Below are 22397 nucleotides of genomic sequence, written 5' to 3'. Positions count from 1 at the left end.
ATCAGACGACAGGTGGATAAATCCACAATGATGAAAAGAAACCAGCTCAAAAAGGAGGAAAACACCCGAAACCAAAACACTTAGCCTCCCACAAAAAAACAAAACTCCTCACCAGAAAGGGAACAAACCTGCACAGAGAATGAGTGTGACAAAATGACGGAATCAGACTTAAGAATGTGGGTAATGAGAAACTTCCGTGAACTAAAAGAACATGTTTTAAATCAATGCAAATAAACTAAGAACCTTGGAAAAAGATTTGAAAAAAGATTCGAGAAAATGGTAACAAGAATGGACAACTTAGAGAGGAATGTGAATGAATTGAAGGAGCTGAAAAACACAACACTAGAAATTTGCAAAGCATGCGGAAGTTTCAACAGCCAAATTGACCAAGCAGAAGAAAGAATATCGGAAGATCAACTCAATGAAGCAAAATAAGAAACTAAGATTAGAAAAAAAGACTGCAAAAAAAATAAACAGTCTCCAAGAAAAGTGGAACTATGTGAAGAGACCTAACCTACGTTTGATATGTGTACCAGAATGTGACAAAGAGCATGAATCCAAGCTAAAAAATTCTCTTCAGGATATTATCCAGGAAAATTTCTCCAACCAAGCGAGGCAGGTTAATATTCACGTCCAGAAAAAAAAGAGAACACCACAAAGATATTCCTCAATTAGAGCAACCGCAAGGCACACAATCGTCAGATTCACCAGGGATGAAAAGAAGGAGAAAAAACTAAGGGCAGACAGAGAAAATGGTCGGGTCACCCACAAACGGGAGCCCATGAGACTCACAGCAGATCTCTCGGCAGAAACACCACAACCCAGAGGAGAGTGGGGGCCAATATTTAACATCCTTAAAGAAAAGACCTTTCAACCCAGAATTTTATATCAAGCCAAATTGAGCTTTATAAGTGAAGGAGAAATAAAATACATTGCGAACAAGCAAGTACTCAAAGATTTTGTCACCACCAGGCCTGCTTTAAAAGAGCTCCTGAAAGAGGCACTACACATAGAAAGAAACAACCAGTAACAGCCATTTCAGAAACACAACAAATGCTAAAGAGCATCAACAAAATGAAGAATCTGAATCAATTAACGGGCAAAACAACCAGCTAGAATCAAAATGGCAGTATCAAATTCACACATAACAATATTAACCCTAAATGTAAATGGGCTAAATGCACCAATCACAAGACACAGACTGGAAAATTGGATAAAAAAACAAAACTTATTGGTGTGCTGTATCCACGAAACCCATCTCACATGCAAGGATACACAAAGGCTCAAAATAAAAAGATGGAAGAAGATTTACCACGCAAATGGAGAGCAAACAAATTCAGGAGCTGCAATTCTCTTCTCGGACAAAATAGACTTTAAAGCAACAAAGATCAAAAGAGACAAAGAAGGTCATTATTCGCAATTGCTACAAAAAGAATAAAATACCTTGGAATACAACTCACAAGAAACGTAAGGGACCTCTTCAAGGAGAACTACAAACCACTGCTCAACGAAATCAGAGAGGACACAAACAGATGGAGAAACATTTCATGTTCATGGTTAGGAAGAATTAATATCGTGAAAATGGCTATACTGCCCAAAGTAATTTACAGAATCAACGCTAACCCCATCAAGCTACCATTGACTTTCTTCACAGAACTGGAAAAAACCACCATGAACTTCATATGGAACCAAAAGAGAGCCCGCATAGCCAAGTCAATTCTAAGCAAAAAGAACACAGCGGGGGACATCACACTACCGGATTTCAAACTATACTACAAGGCTACAGTAATCAAAACAGCATGGTACTCGTACCAAAACAGAGATATAGACCAATGGAACAAAACAGAGGCACCGGAGGCAACACAACATACATACAACTATACAATCTTTGATAAACCTGACAAAAACAAGCAATGGGGCAAGGATTCCATGTTTAACAAATGGTGTTGGGAAAACTGGCTAGCCATGTGCAGAAAGCAGAAACTGGACCCCTTCCTGACACCTTACACTAAAATTAACTCCAGATGGATTAAAGACTTAAAAATAAGATCTGGCACCATAAAAACCCTAGAAGGAAATCTAGGCAAAACTATCCAGGACATAGGAGTAGGCAAGGACTTCATGAACAAAACACCAAAAGCATTGGCAACAAAAGCCAAAATAGACAAATGGGACCTAATGAAACTCCACAGCTTCTGCACGGCAAAAGAAACAGTCACTAGAGTGGATCAGCAACCAACAGAATGGGAAAAAATTTTCGCAGTCTACCCATCTGACAAAGGGCTGATATCCAGAATTTACAAAGAACTCAAACAGATTTACAGGAAAAAACAAACAAGCCCATTCAAAAGTGGGCAAAGGATATGAACAGATACTTTACGAAAGAAGACATATATGAGGCCAACAGTCATATGAAAAAATCCTCATCGTCACTGGTCATCATAGAGATGCAAATCAAAACCACATTGAGATACCATCTCATGCCAGTTAGAATGGCGATCATTAAAAAATCTGGAGACAACAGATGCTGGAGAGGATGTGGAGAAAAAGGAACACTTTTACACTGTTGGTGGGAGTGTAAATTCGTTCAACCATTGTGGAAGTCAGTGTGGCGATTCCTCAAGGCCTTAGAAATAGAAATTCCATTTGACCCAGCAATCCCATTACTGGGTATATATCCAAAAGACTATAAAACGTTCTACTATAAGGACACATGTACACGAATGTTCATTGCAGCACTGTTTACAGTAGCAAAGACCTGGAATCAACCCAAATGCCCATTGGTAATAGACTGGATTGGAAAAATGTGGCACATATACACCATGGAATATTATGCAGCAATCAGAAATGATGAGTTCGTGTCGTTTGTAGGGACATGGATGAATCTGGAGAACATCATCCTCAGCAAACTGACACAAGAACAGAAAATGAAACACCGCATATTCTCACTCATAGGTGGGTGATGAAAAATGAGAACACATGGACACAGAAAGGGGAGTACTAAACACTGGGGTCTATTGGGGGGAAATGGGGAGGGCCAGTGGGAGGGGGAGGTGGGGAGGGATAGCCTGGGGAGAAATGCCAAATGTGGGTGAAGGGGAGAAGAAAAGCAAAGCACACTGCCATGTGTGTACCTACGCAACTGTCTTGCATGCTCTGCTCATGTACCCCAAAACCTATAATCCAATAAAAAATTAAAAAAAAACGTTTGCTGTAAAAAAAAAAGAAATAAATATAAGATTCTACCTATCCTAAAAAAAAAAAAAAAAAAAGTAGGTCATTACATAATGGTCAAATAATCAATCCTAAATATATATGGACCCAATACAGGAGCACCCAGATACATAAGGCAAGTTCTTATCTACTTACAAAGAGACTTAGACTCCCACACGATAATAGTGGAAGATTTTAACACTCCACTGTCAATATTAGACAGATGAACCAGATAGAAAATTAACAAGGATATCCAGGGCTTGAACTCAGACCTGGAACAAGCAAACCTGATAGACATTTACAGAACTCTCCACCCCAAGTCCACAGAATATACATTCTTCTCAGTATTACATCACACCTAGTTAGAACTGACCAGATAATTGGAAGTAAAGCACTCCTTAGCAAATGAAGAAAAACGGAAATCATAACAAACAGTCTCTCAGACCATAGTGCAATCAAGTTAGAACTCAGAATTCAGAAACTATCTCAGAGCACAAAGCTTCATGGAAACTGAACAACTGGCTCTTGATTATTGACTGCATAAAAAATGAAATGAAGACAGAAATAAAGAAGTTCTTCGAAACCAACGAAAATAAAGACAAAATATACCTGAATCTCTGAAACACATTTAAAGCAGTCACTAGAGGAAAATATATAGCAATATGTGCCCATATGAGAAGAGTGGACAGATCCGAAATCGACACCCTATCATCAAAATTGAAAGAGTTAGAGGAGCAAGAACAAAAAAACTCAAAACCTCACAGAAGACAAGAAATAACTAAAATCAGAGCAGAACTGCAGGAGATAGAGAGGTGAAAAACCCTTCAAAAAATCAGTATATCCAAGAGCTGGTTTTTTGAAAAAAATCAGCAAAATAGACCACTAGCAAGACTGATAGAAAAGAAAAGAGAGACTTACAAAGAGACTTAGACTCCCACACAATAATAGTGGAATAGATGCAATAAAATCCAATAAAGGGGAAATAACCAAAGACTCCACAGAAATTCAAACCAACATCAGTGAATATTACAATCAAATCTATGCACATAAACTAGTAAAACTGGAAGAAATGGGTAAATTTTTGGACACCTGTGTCTTTACAAGCTTAAACCAGAAGTAAGCCAAAACTCTTAATAGACCAATAACAAGGTCTGAAGTCGAGGCAGCAATTAAGAGCTTACCACAGAACAAAAGCCCAGGTCCAGATGGGTTCACAGCCAAATTCTACCAAACGCACAAAGAGTAGCTGGTAGCATTCCTTCTGAAACTTCCAAATAATCCAAAAGGAGAGAATCCTTCCCAAATCATTTTATGCGCCAAATATCATCCTGATACCGAAACCCGGCAGAAACTCATCAAAAAATGAAAACTTCAGGCCAATATCCATGATAAACATAGATGCAAAAACCATCAATATAATACTGGCAAGATGATTGCAACAGTACATCAGAAAAATTATCCACCATGATCAAGTAGAATTTATCCCGGAAATGCAAGGTTGATTCAACATACACAAATCTATAAACATAATTCACCACATAAACATAACCAAAGACAAAACCACATGATTATCTCAATTGATGCAAAGAAGGCATACGACAAAATTCAACAGTCCTTTATGCTAAAAACCCTCAATAAACTCGGTTTCGATGGAACATATCTCAAAGTAAAAAAAGCTATTCATGACAAACCAACAGCCAATATCATACTGGATTTAAAAAAAACTGGAAGCATTCCCTTTGAAATCTGGCACTAGACAAGGATGCCCTTTCTCACCAATCCTATTCAATATAGTACTGGAAGTTCTAGCCAGAGAAATTAGGAAACAAAACAAAAAAAAAATAAAGGGTATTCAAATAGGAAAGTAGGAAGCCAAATTGTCTCTATTTGCAAACGCCATGATAGTATACCTAGAAGACCCCATCGCCTCAGTCCAAAAACTCCAGAAACTGATAAGAAACTTCAGCAAAGTCGCAGGATATAAAATAAATGTGCAAAAATTACAAGCATTCCTATACACCAATAACAGACGGAAAGAGAGCCAAATCAAAAATTCACAATTAATACAAAAAGAATAAAATACCTAGAAATACAACTCACAAAAATGTAACGGACCTCTTCAAGGAAAGCTACAAACCACTGCTCAACGAAATAAGAGAGGACACAAGCAGACGAAGAAACATTCCATGTTCATGGTTAGAAAAAATTAATATCGTGAAAATGGCTATACTGCCCAAATTAATTTACATAATCAACGCTATCCCCATCAAGCTACCATTGACTTTCTTCACAGAACTGGAAAAAAACACCATGAACTTCATATGGAACCAAAAGAGAGCCCGCATAGCCAAGTCAATACTAAGCAAAAAGAACAAAGTGCAGGGAATCACACTACCAGACTTCAAACTATACTACAAGGATAGAGTAATTAAAACCGCATGGTACTGGTACCAAAAAAAGAGATATAAAGCAATGGAACAAAACAGAGGAATCGGAGGCAACACAACATATCTACAACTATACAATCTTTGATAAACCTGACAAAAAAAGCAATGGGGAAAAGATTTCCTGTTTAATAAATGGTGTTGGAAAAACTGGCTAGCCACGTGCAGAAAACACAAACTGGACCCCTTCCTGACACATTACACTAAAATTAACTCCAGATGGATTAAAGACTTAAACATAAGACGAGACATCATAAAAACCCTAGTAGAAAATCTAAGCAAAACCATTAATGACATAGGAGTAGTCAAGGAGTTCATGACCAAGACACAAAAAGCATTGGCAACTAAAACCAAAAAAGACAAATGGGACCTAATCAACCTCCACAGCTTCTGCACAACAAAAGAAAAAGTCACTAGAGTGAATGGGCAACCAACAGAATGGGAGTGTAAATTAGTTGGGTCAAATGGAATTTCTATTTCTACGGCTTTGAGGAATCGCCACACTGTCTTCCACAATGGTTGAACTAATTTACACTCCCACCAACAGTGTAAAAGTTTTCCTTTTTCTCTACATCCTCTCCAGCATCTGTTGTCTCCAGATTTTTTAATGATCGCCATTCTAACTGGCGTGAGATGGTATCTCAATGTGGTTTTGATTTGCATCTCTGATGACCAGTGATGATGAGCATTTTTTCATATGATTGTTGGCCTCATATATGTCTTCTTTCGTAAATTGTCTGTTCATATCCTTTGCTCATTTTTGAATGGGCTTGTTTGTTTTTTTCCTGTAAATCTGTTTGAGTTCTTTGTAAATTCTGGATATCAGCCCTTTGTCAGATGGGTAAACTGCAAAGATTTTTTCCCATTCTGTTGGTTGCCGATTCACTCTAGTGACTGTTCCTTTTGCTGTGCAGAAGCTGTGAAGTTTCATTAGGTCCCATTTGTCTATTTTGGCTTCTGTTGCCAATGCTTTTGGTGTTTTGTTCATGAAGTCCTTGCATACTCCTATATCCTGAATGGTTTTGCCTAGATTTCCTTCTAGGGTTTTTATGGTGCCTGGTCTTACGTTTAAGTCTTTAATCTATCTGGAGTTAATTTTAGTGTAAGGTGTCAGGAAGGGGTCCAGTTTCTGCTTTCTGCGCATGGCTAGCCAGTTTTCCCAACACCATTTGTTAAACAAGAAATCCTTTCCCCATTGCTTGTTTTTGTCAGGTTTATCAAAGATTGTATGGTTGTAGATAAGTTGTGTTGCCTCCAGTGCCTCGGTTTTGTTCCATTGGTCTATATCTCTGTTTTGATACCAGTACCATGCTGTTTTGATTACTGTAGCCTTGTAGTGTAGTTTGAAATACGGCAGTGTTATGCCCCCCGCTGTGTTCTTTTTGCTTAGACTTGACTTGGCTATGTGGGCTCTCTTTTGGTTCCATATGAAGTTCATGGTGTGTTTTTCCAGTTCTGTGAAGAAAGTCAATGGTAGCTTGATGGGGATAGCATTGATTCTGTAAATTACTTTGTGCAGTATACCAATTTTCACAATATTAATTCTTCCTAACCATGAACATGGAATGTTTCTCCATCTGTTTGTGTCCTCTCTGATTTCGTTGAGCAGTGCTGTGTAGTTTTCTTTGAAGAGGTCCCTTACGTTCCTTTTGAGTTGTATTCCTAGGTATTTTATTCTTTTTGTAGCAATTGTGAATGGCAGTTTGTTCTTATTTGGCTTCCTTTAAATCTGTTATTGCTGTAGAGAAATTCTTGTGATTTTTGCACATTGATTTTATATCCTGAGACTTCGCTGAAGTTGCTTATCAGTTTTAGGATTTTTTGGGCTGAGACGATAGGGTCTACTAGGTATACTATCATGTCATCGGCTAATAGAGACAGTTTGGCTTCCACCTCTCCTATTTGAATACCCTTTATTTCTTTTTCTTGCCTGATTGCTCTGGCTAGAACTTCCAGTACTATATTGAATAGGAGTGGTGAAAGAGGGCATTTTTGTGTAGTGCCGGATTTCAAAGGGAATGCTTCCAGTTTTTTCCCATTCCCTATGATATTGGCTGTTGGTTTGTCGTAAATAGCTTTTATTGATTTGAGATATGTTCCATCAATACCGAGTTTATTGAGGGTTTTTAGTATAAAGCGCTGTTGAATTTTGTAGCATGCCTTTCCTGCATCAATTGAGACCATCATATGGTTTTGTCTTTGGTTCTGTTTATGTGGTGAATTACATTTATAGACTTGCGTATTTTGAACCAGCCTTGCATTTCCGGGATAAATCCTACCTGATCATGATGGATAAGTTTTTTGATTTGCTGTTTCAATCGGCTTGCCAATATTTTATTGAAGATTTTTGCATCTAAAGTTCATCATGGATATTGGCCTGAAGTTTTCTTTTCTTTTAGGATCTCTGCCAGGTTTTTGTATCTGGATGATATTGGTCTCATAAAATGATTTGGGAAAAATTTCCTCTTTTTGCATTATTTGGAATAGTTTCAGAAGGAATGGTACCAGCTCCTCTTTGTGTGTCTGGTGCAATTCGGCTGTGAACCCATCTGGCCCTGGGCTTTTGTTGTGTGGTAAGCTCTTAATTCCTGCCTCGACTGCTGACCTTGTTATTGGTCTATTCATAGTTTCAGCTTCCTCCCGTTTTAGGCTTGGGAGGACACAGGAGTCTAGGAATTTATCCATTTCTTCCAGGTTTACTAGTTTTTCTGCATAGAGTTGTTTGTAATATTCTGATGATGGTTTGAATTTCTGTGAAATCTTTGGTGATTGTTTCTTTATCATTTTTTATTGCATCTATTTGGTTGTTCTCTTTTTTCTTTTTAATCAATCTGGCTAGTGATCTATTTTGATGATCTTTTCAAAAAACCAGCTCTTGCATTTATTGATTTTTGAAGGGTTTTTCGTGTCTCTATCTTCTTCAGTTCGGCTCTGATCTTAGTTATTTCTTGTCTTCTGCTGGGTTTTGAGTTTTTTTTTATCTTTCTCCTCTAGCTCTTTCAATTTTGACAATAGGGTGTCAATTTTGGATCTCTCCATTCACCTCATATGAGCACTTATTGCTATATATTTTCCTCTAGAGACTGCTTTAAATGTGTCCCAGAGATTCTGGCATGTTGTGTCTTCATTCTCATTGGTTTTGAAGAACTTCTTTATTTCTGCCTTCATTTCATTGTTTATCGAGTCAACATTCAAGAGCCAGTTGTTCAGTTTTTATGAAGCTGTGCTGTTCTGGGTTGGTTTCTGAATTCTGAGTTCTAACTTGATTGCGCTATGGTCTGAGAGACTGTTTGTTTTGATTTCCGTTTTGTTGCATTTGCAGAGAAGTGCTTTACTTCCAATTATGTGGTCAATTTTAGAGTAGGTGTGATGTGGTACTGAGAAGAATGTATATTCTGTGGATTTGGGGTGAAGGGTTCTGTAAATGTCTATCAGGTTTGCTTGTTTCAGGTCTGAGTTCAAGCCCTGGATATCCTTGTTAATTTTCTTTCTTGTTGATCTGTGTAATATTGACAGTGGAGTGTTAAAGTCTCCCACTATTATTGTGTGGGAGTCTAAGTCTCTTTGTAAGTCATTAAGAACTTGCCTTACGTATCTGCGTGCTCCTGTATTGGGTCCGTTTATATTTAAAATCATTAGCTCTTCTTGTTGTATCGATCCTTTTACCATTATGTAATGTCCTTCTTTGTCTCTTTTGATCTTTGTTGAGAACCAGGTATTTTTCAATACATCATATACTGCCATTCACTCTGGAATATTCAAACGCAGGTCCTAGAAGAAACTTGTTTCTAACTCGATGAATTTAAACACCAGTTCAACTCTCTTTGTTGAAGGAGCCCACTGCAGAGCTGTTTGAAATATACATTTGTTTTGTGTTTTAAACGCAGACAATGCTATTTCTTATATGCTGGGATTTGGCTGCAAATACCCCTTTATACATTTATTACAGAAAGGGTTTACAAACTGCTGCAAACACACATCAGTTTAACTCTGTAAGTTGAATGCACACTTTGAAGACTATTTTGTTAGGTAGCTCCGTTACCCTTTTAGAACCAGAGATTTCTCAATTCAGCATGTACTGTCATTCACTGTGGAATATTCAAATGCCACTCATAGAAGAAACGTGTTTCTAAATCGCTGAATCTAAACACCAGTTCAACTCTCTTAGTTGACCGAACGCACAGCAGAGCAGTTTGAAACACACGTTTGTTGTTTTTTTTTTTAGAACCAGACTTACTGCTATTACATATATGCTGAAATTTTGCTGGAAATATGCGTTTTTACACTCTGTACAGAAAGGGTTTACAAGCTGCTGCAAACACACATTATTTTAATCCTGTAAGTTGAATGCACACATTGAAAATCATTCTGTTAGGTAGCTCCGTTTTCTTTTTAGAACCAGACATTTCTGTATAAAGTGTGTATTCTTTTTCACACTGGAATATCGAAACTCAGCCCTTTCAAGAAAGGTGTTTCTAACTCGCTGAATCTAAGCCACGGTTTAACTCTCTTAGTTGAAAGAACCCACAGCAGAGCAGTTTGAAAGATACGTTTGTTTTGTGTTTTACAACTAGACTAACTGGTATTTGTTATATGCTGCGAATTGGGTGGAAATATCGGTTTTACATTCTTTCCAGAAAGGGTGTACAAACTGCTGCAAACATACATCAGTTTAATTCTGTAATTTGAATGCACACATTGAAGACCATTATGTTAGGTAGCTCCGTTTTTTTTTTAGAACCAAATATTTCTCAATACAGCATGTACTCCCATTCACTGTAGAATATCGAAACTCAGCCCTTTCAAGAAAGGTGTTTCTAACTCGCTGAATCTAAGCCACGGTTTAACTCTCTTAGTTGAAAGAACCCACAGCAGAGCAGTTTGAAAGATACGTTTGTTTTGTGTTTTTTACAACTAGACTAACTGGTATTTGTTATATGCTGCGAATTGGGTGGAAATATAGGTTTTACATTCTTTCCAGAAAGGGTGTACAAACTGCTGCAAACACACATCAGTTTAATTCTGTAATTTGAATGTACACATTGAAGACCATTATGTTAGGTAGCTCCGTTTTTTTTTTAGAACCAAATATTTCTCAATACAGCATGTACTCCCATTCACTGTAGAATATCGAAACTCAGCCCTCACAAGAAACGTGTTTCTAACTCGCTGAACCTAAACACCGGTTCAACTCGCTTTGTTGAACGAACCCACAGCAGAGCAGTTTGAAAGCTACCTTTGCTTTGTGTTTTAGACTCAGACTTTCTGCTATTTGTTACATGCTGGGAGTTGGCTGGAAATATCTGTTTTTACATTCATTACAGATGGGGTTTACAAACTGCTGCCAACACACATCATTTTAACTCTGTTAGTTGAATGCACACATTGAAGACCATTCTGTTAGGTAGCTTCGTTTTTTTATTTTTTTTAGAACCAGATATTTATCAATATGGCATGTACTCCCATTCACCCTGGAATATGTAAATGCAGCTCTTAGAAGAAATGTGTTTCTAACTCGCTGAATCTAAACAAATCTTCAGCTCTCTTAGTTGAACAAACCCACAGCAGAGCAGTTTGAAAGATACCTTTGTTTTGTGTCTTAGATGCAGTTTCACAGCTATTTCTTAAATGCTTGGATTGGCTGGAAATATCCGTTTTCTGATTTTTTATGAAAAGGGTTTACAAGCTGCTGAAAAACACATCACTTTTACTCTGTAAGTTGAATGCACACACTGAAGACCGTTCTGTTAGGTGGCTCCATTTTCCATTTAGAACCATATATTTCTCAATACAGTATGTACTCAAATTCACTCTGGAATATCAAAACTCAGCCCTTACAAGAAACATGTTTCTAACTCGCTGAATCTGTATACCGATTCAACTCTCTTAGTTGAATGAACCAACAGCAGAGCAATTTGAAAGATACATTTGTTTTGTGTTTCAGACGCAGACTTACTGCTGTTTACTAATTGCTTGGAGTTGGCTGGAAATATCCGTTTTTACATTATTTAAAGAAATGGTTTACAAACTGCTTCAAACCACCTCAGTTTAACTCTGTAAGTAGAATGCACACATTGAAGACCATTATGTTAGGTAGCTCTGTTTTCCTTTTAGAACAAGATAATTTTCAATAAACTTGTACTCCCATTCTCTCTGGAATATCAAAACTCAGCCCTTACAAGAAACGTGTTTCTAACTCGCTAAATCTAAACACCAGTTCAACTCTCTTCGTTGAACAAAGCCACAGCAAAGCTTTTTGAAACATACGTTTGTTTTGTGTTTTAGATGCAGACTTACAGTAAGTTGATCTTCAATGTGTGCATTCAAATTACAGAATTAAACTGATGTGTGTTTGCAGCAGTTTGTACACCCTTTCTGGAAAGAATGTAAAACCGATATTTCCACCCAATTCGCAGCATATAACAAATACCAGTTAGTCTAGTTGTAAAACACAAAACAAACGTATCTTTCAAACTGCTCTGCTGTGGGTTCTTTCAACAAAGAGAGTTAAACCGTGGCTTAGATTCAGCGAGTTAGAAACACCTTTCTTGAAAGGGCTGAGTTTCGATATTCCAGTGTGAAAAAGAATACACGCTTTATACAGAAATATCTGGTTCTAAAAAGAAAACGGAGCTACCTAACAGAATGGTTTTCAATGTGTGCATTCAACTTACAGGATTAAAATAATGTGTGTTTGCAGCAGCTTGTAAACCCTTTCTGTACAGAGTGTAAAAACGCATATTTCCAGCAAAATTTCAGCATATATGTAATAGCAGTAAGTCTGGTTCTAAAAAACAAAAACAAAAACAAACGTGTGTTTCAAACTGCTCTGCTGTGCGTTCGGTCAACTAAGAGAGTTGAACTGGTGTTTAGATTCAGCGATTTAGAAACACGTTTCTTCTATGAGTGGCATTTGAATATTCCACAGTGAATGACAGTACATGCTGAATTGAGAAATCTCTGGTTCTAAAAGGGTAACGGAGCTACCTAACAAAATAGTCTTCAAAGTGTGCATTCAACTTACAGAGTTAAACTGATGTGCGTTTGCAGCAGTTTGTAAACCCTTTCTGTAATAAATGTATAAAGGGGTATTTGCAGCCAAATCCCAGCATATAAGAAATAGCATTGTCTGCGTTTAAAACACAAAACAAATGTATATTTCAAACAGCTCTACAGTAAGTTGAATGCAGACATTAAAGTCCATTGTGTTAGGTAGCTCCGTTTTTCTTTTAGAACCAGATATTTCTCAATACAGCATGTACTTCCATTCATTCTGGAATATACAAACGCCCCTCCTAGAAGAAATGTCTTTGTACCTCGCTGAATCTAGACACCGTTTCAACCCTTTTAGCTGAACGAACCAACAGCAGAGCAGTTTGAAAGATTCGTTTGTTTTGTGTTTTAAACACAGACTTAATGCTATTTCTTTTTTTCTCAATAAATGTGGGTTTTCTTTCTTTCCTTTTTAAAATTTTTTTGCATTTTAGGTTTGGGGTACATGTGCAGAACATGCAAGACAGTTGCATAGGTACACACATGGCAGTGTGTTTTGCTTCCTTTCTCCCCTTCACCCACATTTGCCATTTCTCCCCATGCTATTTCTTTTATGCTGAAATTTGGCTGGAAGTATCGGTTTTCACATTCATTAAAGAAATTGGTTACAAACTGCTTTTACATAGTTCATCAGTTGAACTCTGTAAGTTCAATGCACACATTGAAGACCGTTCAGTTAGGTAGTTCCGTTTTCCTTTTTAAACCAGATAGTTCTCAATACAGCATGTACTCACATTCACTGTGAAATATTGAAACTCAGCCCTTACAAGAAACGTGTTTCTAACTCGCTAAATCTAAACACCTGTTTAACTCTCTTAGTTGAATGAACCCACAGCAGAGCAGTTTGAAAGGTATGTTAGTTTTGTGTTTTAGATGCAGACTTCCTGCTATTTCTTATATGCTGGCTATGGCAGAAAATATCCGTTTTATGTTTTTATAGAAAGGGTTTACAAACAGCTGCAAACACACATCAGTTTAACTCTGTAAGTTGAAAGCACACATTGAAGACCATTCTGCTGGTAGCTCTGTTTTCCTTTTAGAACCAGCTATTTTTCAATACACCATGTACTCCCATTCACTCTGCAATATCCAAACGCCCCTCTTAGAAAAAACGTGTTTCTACCTTGCTAAATCTAAACACCGGTTCAACTCTCTTAGTCGAATGAACCCACAGCAGAGCAGTTTGCAAGATATGTTTGTTTTATGTTTTAGAGGCAGACTTACTGCTATTTTTCATATGCTGGGATTTGGCTGGAAATATCCGTTTTTACATTCTTTACAGAAAGAATATACAAACTGCTGTAAACACACATCAGTTTAACTCTGTAAATTGAAAGCAAACATTGACGAACATTCTGTTAGGTCGCTCCGTTTTCCTTTTAGCACCAGATATTTCTCAATACAGCATGTACTTCCATTCACTCTGGAATATCCAAATGCTGCTACTAGAAGAAACGTGTTTCTAACTCGCCGAATCTAAACACCGGTTCAACTGTCTTAGTTGAACGAATTCACAGCAGAGCAGTTTGAAAAATGGGTTTGTTTTGTGTTTTAGACGCAGATTTACTGCTATTTTTTATATGCTGGGAATTGGGTGGAAATATCCGTTTTACATTCTTTACAGAAAGGGTTTACAAACTGCTGCAAACACACATTTGTTTAACTCTGTAAGTTAAATGCACACATTGAAGACCATCCTGTTAGGTAGCTCCGTTTTTCTTTTAGAAACAGATATTTCTCATTAAAGCATATAATCCCATTCATTCAGGAATATCCAAACGTAGGTTTTACTAGAAACGTGTTCATGATTTCTGAATCTAAAGATAGATTCACTGCACAGCAGAGATTTTTGAAGGATACTTTTCCTATGTGTTTTAGAGGTAGTCTTACAGCTATTTGTTATATGCGGGTATTTTGCTGGAAATGTCTGTTTTTAGATTCTCCACAGAAAGCGTTTCCAAACTGCTGCATAAACATAGTTTATCTCTGTAAGTTTAATGCATACATTGACAAACATTCTGTTAGATAGCTCCGTTTTGGTTTTAGAACGAGATATTTCTGATTATAGCATACATTCCCATTTACCCAGGAATATCCAAACGCAGCTTTTACTAGAAATGTGTTCCTAACTCCTGAATCTAAAGATAGATTCAGCTCACTTAGTTGAACAAACGCACAGCAGAGCAGATTGATGGATACGTTTCTTCTGTGTTTTAGGGGCAGTCTTACCCCTATTTGTTTTCTGCTGGTATTTTGCTGGAAACGTCTGTTTTTAGATTCTCCACGGAAAGGGTTTCCAAACTGCTGCATAAACACATCAGTTTCCTTCTGTGATTTGAATGCACACATTTACAACCATTATGTTAGATAGCTTTGTTTTGGTTTTAGAACCAGATATTTCTCATTACAGCATATACTAGCATTCACTCAGGAATATCCAAACCCACATTTTACTAGAAATGTGTTCCTACCTCTTGAATCTAAAGATAGATTCAGCTCACTTTGAACGAACGCACAGCAGAGCAGATTGAAGGATATATTTCTTCTGTGTTTTAGAGGCAGTCTTACCATTACTTTTTATATGGTGGTATTTTGCTGGAAATGTCTTTTTTTAGATTCTCCATCGAAAGCATTTCAAACTGCAGCATAAATACATCAATTTAACTCTGTAAGTTGAATGCATACATTGACAACCATTCTGGTACATCATTCCGTTTTGCTTTTAGAACCAAATATTTATCATTACAGCATATACTTCTGTTTACTCAGGAATAAACAAAAGCAGATTTTAGTAAAAACATATTCTTAATCCTGAATCTAAATATATATTCAGCTCTCTGAGCTGAACGAACGCACAGAAAAGCAGATTGAAAGATAAGTTTCTTCTGTGTTTTTGAGGCGGTCTTACTGGTATTTGTAATATGTGGGTATTTTGCTGGCAATGTCTGTTTTTAGATTCTCCATAGAAAGCGTTTCCACACTGCTGCATAAACACATCAGTTTACTTCTGTAAGTTGAATGCACAGATTGACAACCATTCTGCTAGATAGCTCCGTTTTGGTTCTAAAAAAAGATGTTTCTCATTACAGCATATACTCCCATTCATTCAGGAATATCCAAACGCAGCTTATACTATAAACGTGTTCCTAATTCCTGAATCTAAAGATAGATTCAGCTCACTTAGTTTAATGAACGCACAGCATAGCAAATTGAAGGATACGTTTCTTCTGTGTTTTAGTGGCAGTCTTACTGCTATTTATTATATGCGGGTATTTTGCTGGAAATGTCTGTTTTTAGATTCTCCACAGAAAGCGTTTAAAAACTGCTGCATAAACACATTAGTACCTCTGTAAGTGAATGCACATATTGACAACCATTCTGTTAGATAGCTCCAGTTTGGTATTAGAACCAGATATTTCTTATTACAGAATGGACCCCATTCACTCAGAAATATCCAAAGGCATCTTTTACGAGAAACGTGTTCCTAATTCCTGAATCTAAAGATACATTCAGCTCACTTAGTAGAACAAACGCACAGCAGTGCAGATTTTAGAATACGTTTCTTCTGTGTTTTAGAGGCAATCATACTGCATTTGTTATATGCGGGTATTTTGCTGGAAATGTCTGTAGATTCTCCACAGACAGCCTTCCCAAACTGCTGCATAAAAGCATCAGTTTAACTGTGTAAGTTGAATGCACACATTGACAATCTTTCTATTTTATAGCTCCGTTTTGGTTTCAGAACCAGATGTTTCTCATTAGAGCACTAACTCCGATTCACTCAGAAATATCCAAAGGCAGCTTTTACGAGAAACGTGCCCCTTACTCCTGAATCTACAGATACATTCAGCTCACTTAGTTTAACAAACGCACAGCATGGCAGAGTGAAGGATACGTGTCTTCTGTGTTTGAGAGTCAGTCTTACTGCTATTTATTATATGCGGGTATTTTGCTGGAAATGTCTGTTTTTAGATTCTCCACAGAAAGCATTTACAAACTGCTGCATAAAGACATCAGTGTAACTCTGTAAGTTGAATGCACACATTGACAACCATTCCGTGAGATAGCTCCGTTTTGGTTTTAGAACCAGATATTTTTCATTACAGCATATACTCCCATTCACTCAGGAATATCCAAACGCAGCTTTTACTAGCAACGTGTTCCTATCTCCTGAATCTAAAGGTAGATTCAGCTCACTTAGTTGAACAAATGTACATCAGAGAAGTTTGAGGGATAAGTTTCTTCAGTGTTTTAGAGGCAGTCTTCTGTTATATGTGGAAATTTACTGGAAATGTTTGATTTTAGAATCTCCACAGAAAGCGTCTCCAAACTCCTGCATAAAAACATCAGTTTAATTTTGTAAGTTGAATGCACACATTGACAACCATTCTGTTAGATAGCTCCCTTTTGGTTTTAGAACCAGGTGTTTCTCATTATAGCATATATTCTCATTCACTCAGGAATATCCAAACGCAGCTTTTACTAGAAACGTGTTCCTAATTCCTGAATCTAAAGATAGCTTTAGCTCACCTAGTTGAACAAAGGCACAGCAGGGCAGATTGAAAGATACGTTTCTTCTGTGTTTTAGAGGCAGTCTTACTGCTAATTTATTATATGCAGGTATTTTGCTGGCAATGTCTGTTTTTAGATTCTCCATAGAAAGCGTTTCCAAACTGCTGTATAAACACATCAGTTTACCTCTGTAAGTTGAATGCACACATTGACAACCATTCTGTTAGATAGCTCCGTTTTGATTTTAGAACTAGATGTTTCTCAGTATAGCATATACTCCCATTCACTCAGGAATATCAAAACACAGCTTTTATGAGAAACGTGTTCCTAACTCCTAAATCCAAAGTCAGATTCAGCTCAGTTATTCGAACAAATGCACAGCAGAGCAGTTTGAAGGATGCGTTTCTTTTGTGTTTTAGAGGCAGTCATACTGTTATTTTTGATATGAGGGTATTTTGCTGGAAATGTCTTTTTATAGATTCTTCACAGAAAGCGTTTCCAAACTGCTGCAAAATCACATCAGTTTAACTCTATAAGTTGAATTCACACATTGGCAACCATTCTGTTAGATAGCTCCGTTTTGGTTTTAGAACCAGCTATTTCTCATTACAGCAGATACTCCCATTCACTCAGGAATATCCAAAAGGAGCTCTTACTAGAAACGTGTTCCTAACTCCTGAATCTAAATATAGATTCAGTCACTTAGTTGAACTAACGCACAGCAGAGCAGACTGATGGATACGTTTCTTCTGTGTTTCTGAGGCAGTCTTATCCATATCTGTTATATCCAGGTATTTTGTTGGAAATGTCTGTATTTAGTTTTTCTTCAGAAAACGTTTCCAAACTGCTGCATAAAGACATCAGTTTAACTCTGTATGTTGAATGCACAGATTAACAACCATTCTGTTAGATAGTTCCATTTTGGTTTTAGAACTAGATATTTGTCATTACTGCATATACTCCCATTCACTTAGGAATATCCAAACGCAGCTTTTACTAGAAACGTAAAGCAAGACAATACAATTCCAGGCAATACCTGGAAAGGCAACTCAAGGCAATTTCAGGCTATGCAATTTCATGCAAGTAAAGGCAAGGCAATGCCAGGCAGTTCCAGGATAGTCAGTTCCATGCAAGACAACACAAGGCAATTTCAGCCAAGTCAAGGCAAGGCAGTGCAATTCCAGGCAGGGTAATTTCATAAAAGGTAAAACAAGGCAGGGCAAATCCAGGCAGCAAAATTCCGGGCAAGGCAAGAAGGCCATTACAGGCAGGGCAATTCTCGGCTTGACAACGCAGGCAATGCAAGAAAGTTCTAGGCAAGATAAGGCAAGGCAAGGCAATAAAAGGCAAGGCAAGGCAAATCAATTTCAGGCAAGGCAATTTTAGGCAAGGCAAGGCAGGGAAAAACAAGGAAAGGAAATGCAAGGCAAGGCTAAACAAGGCAATCCAAGGAAAGGTAATTCCAGGCAGAGCAATCCCAGGCAAGGCATGGTAAATCAAGGCAATTCAAGGGAAGTCAAGGCATGGTAAATCAAGGCAATTCAAGGGAAGGCAAGGCAAGGAAAAGCAAGGAAAGACAAGGCAATGCCAGCCAAGGCAATTCCAGGCCAGGATATGTCAGGCAAGTCAAAGAAAGGCAACTCAAGGCAATTCCAAGCAAGACAATTCCAGGCAATGCATTCCAATGTAAGGACAGGCAAGGCAATGCAAGGCAATTTTGAGATAGTCAATTCAAGGCCAGGCAATGCAATGCCAGGTTATTCCAGGCAAGGCAAAGCAAGGCCGCACAATTTTTGGCAGTCAATTTCAGGTAAGGCAAAACAAGGCAGGGCAAATCCAGGGAGAGAAATTCTTTGTAAAGAAAGGCATGGCAATTCTGCTCGAGGCAAGGCCGTCCCAGGCAGGGCAATTTCATGCTAGCGAATGCCAGGCTATGCAAGAAAATTCCAGGCAGGGCAAGGCAATTTCAGCCAAGGCAAAAAAAAAAAAAAGGCAAGGCAAGGAAAGGAAAGGCAATTTTAAGCAAGGCAAATCAAGGTAACGCAAGGCAGTGCATGGCATAGTAAGACAATTCCAGGAAAAAAATTTTCAGGCAAGACAATCCCATGCAAGGAAAGGTAAGGCAATGCAAATAAGTTCCAGAAAACTTAATTACAGGCAAGGCAAGGCAAGGCAAATTCAGGCAAGTCAAGGCAAGGCAGTGCAATTCCAGGCTGGGCAATTTGAGGCAAGGCAAAACAAGGCAGGGCAAATCCAGGCAGAAAAATTCTGGGCAAGGCAAGGCAAGGCCATTTTAGGCAGGGCAATTCCATGATAGGCAATGCAAGGGAAAGAAAGAACATTTCAGGCAGGGCAATAAGAGAAAGGCAAAGCAAAGAAGGCAAGGCAAGGAAAGGTGAGGCAATTTCAGGCAATGCAATTTTAGGCAAGAAAATTTTAGGCAAGGCAAGGCAAGGCCAAACAGGGCAAATTCAGGAAAGTCAATTCCAGGTAAGGCAAGGCAAGGCAATTCCAGAATAGACAATTGCAGAAATGGTAAATCCAGGCAAGGCAAGGCAAGACAAGGCAAAAGAACTCCAGGCAAGACAAGGAAAATCAAGGCAATTCTAGGTAAGGGAATTCCAGATAAGGCAAGGCAAGGCCATTCCAGGTAAGGCAAATCCAGGCAAGGCAATTTTAGGCAAGGCAAAGCAAGAAAATTCCAGATGAGGCAATTGCAGTAAAGTCAATTCCATGTAAGGCAAGGCAAGACAAGGCAATTCCAGATAGGGCAAGGTAAGGCAATTCCAGGGAAGGCAAATTCTGGCAAGGCAAGGAAAGGCAACTCAAGGCAATTGCAGGCAAGGCAAAGTAAGGCAAGGCAATTCCAGGAAAGGCAAGGAAAGACAATTCAAGACAATTCCAGGATAGGCAAGGCAATTATAGGCAAGGCAATTTCAGGTAAAATGAAGCAAGACAATTTCAGCCAAGACAATTCTAGGAAAGGCAAGGCAAGGTAGGACCAGGTAAGACAAGGAAATGCCAGACAAAGCAATTCCAGGCAAAGCAAGACAAGGACAGGCAAAGCCAAACAAGGAAATTTTAGGCAAGGTAAGGCACGGCAAGGCAACTTTAGGCAAGACAACAAAATCAGAGCAATTCCAGACAAGGCAAGGCAATGCAAATCTATGCAGGGCAGTTTTAGGCAAGGGATGGCAATTCCAGGCAAGGCACGGCAAGGGAAGGGAAGGGAAGGCAAAGCAAGGCAAGGCAAGGAAAGGCAACTCAAGAAAGGCAATTGCAGGAAAGGCAATTCCAGGCAAGGCATGTTAAGGCAAAGCAATTCAAGGCAAGGCAATTCGATGCAAGTCAACTCCAGGGAAGGCAAGGCAAGGCAATTCCAAGTGCGGCAGTGGAAGTCAAGGCATGAACAGGCAATTTGAGGCAAGAGAATTTCAGGCAAGGCAGAACAAGACAAGGCAAGGAAATTCCAGGCAAGTATATTCCAGGCAAGGCAAAGAAAAGCAACTCAAGGCAATTCCAGGCAAGACAATTCCAGGCAAGGAAAAAAAACAAGGCAAGGAAAGGCAAGGCAATTCTAAGCAACGCAAATCCTGGCAAGACAAATCCAGGCAATGCAAGGCAACGCAAGGCAAGGCAATGCAATTCCAGGCAAGAATATTCCATGCAATTCAATCCCATGCAAGGAAAAGCAAGGGAATGCAAAGCAGTTCCAGGAAAGTCAGTTCCACTCAAGGCAAGGCAAGGCAATACCAGGCAAGTCAAGGCAAGGCAGTGCAATTCCAGGCAAGGCAAGGCAGTTCAATTTCTGACAGGGAAAATTCAGGCAAGGCAAAACAAGGCAGGGCAAATCCAGGAAGGGAAATTCTGGGCAAGGCAAGGCAAGGCAAGGCAAGGTAATTTTAGGCAAGGCAAGCCAAGGCAAGGGAGTTTGAGGCAGGGCAATTCCAGGCTAGGCAATGCCAGGCCATGCAAGAAAATTCCAGGCAAGACAAGGCAATTCTAGGCAAGGCAAAAAAAGGCAAGGTAATGAAAGGAAAGGCAAATCCAGACAATGCAATTCCAGGCAAGACAAATCCAACTAAGGCAATCTCATGCAAGGAAAGGTATGGCAGTGCAAAGCAGTTACAGGAAAGTCAATTCCAGGCAAGGCAAAGAAGGCATTTTCAGGCAAGTCAATGCAAGGCAGTGCAATTCCAGGCAGGGCAATTTCAGGCAAGGCGAAAAAAGGAAAAGCAAGGAAAGGCAAGTCAATTCCATGCAATGTAATCCCAGGCAAGGCAATTCCAGGCAATGCAAGGAAAGACAAGGAAAGGGAAGGAAAGGAAAAGAAAGGCAAGGTCAAACAAGGCAAATCCAGGAAAGGCAATTCCAGGCAAGGCAAGGCAAGGCAAGACAAGCCAATACACGGCAAGGCAAGGCAATTCCAGACAAGGTAAGGCAAGACAAAACAATTCCACGTAAGGCAATTCCAGATAAGTCAAGGCAAGGCAATTCCACATAAGGCAAATCCAGGTAAGGCAATTCTACATATAGCAATGCAAGGCAAGACAGGGCAAGGCTAAAAAAGGCAATGCCAAGCAAGGCAATTTCAGGCAAGGCAAGGCAATGCCAGGAAAGGCAATTCCAGACAACAAAAGGCAAGGCAGGGCAATTCCAGACAGGGCAATTATAGGCAAGGCAACAAAAGGCAGGGCAATTACAGACAAGGGAAGGCACTGCAATTCTAGGCAGGACAGATTTAGGCAAGGGATGGGAATGCAAAGCAAGGCACGTTCAGGCAAGGCAAGGCAAGTCAAGGGAAGGCAAAGCAAGGCAAGTCAAGAAAAAGGCAATTCAAGGAAAGGCAATTGCAGGAAAGGCAATTCCAGGCAAGGCAAGGCAAAACAAAACAGGGAAAGTAAATTCAAGGCAAGGCAATTCCACGGAAGTCAAGACAGGGCAATTCCAGGAAAGGCAATTCCAGGCAAAACAAGGCAAGGCAAGACAAAACAATTCTAGGCAAGATAATCCCAGGCAAGGCAATTCGAGGCAAGACAATTCCAGGAAAAAAAAATCCAAGCACAGCAGGGGAAGACAAGGCATGGCCAGACAATTTCAGGTAAGGCAATGGCAGGCAAGGCAGAGCAAGGCAAGGCAAGGCAAGGCAAGGCAAAAGGCAAGGCAAGGCAAGGC

This window comes from Callithrix jacchus, chromosome 3, assembly GCF_049354715.1.
Source record: "Callithrix jacchus isolate 240 chromosome 3, calJac240_pri, whole genome shotgun sequence".
In the NCBI taxonomy this organism is placed as follows: Eukaryota; Metazoa; Chordata; class Mammalia; order Primates; family Cebidae; genus Callithrix; species Callithrix jacchus.
This window is presented reverse-complemented; position numbering follows the sequence as displayed.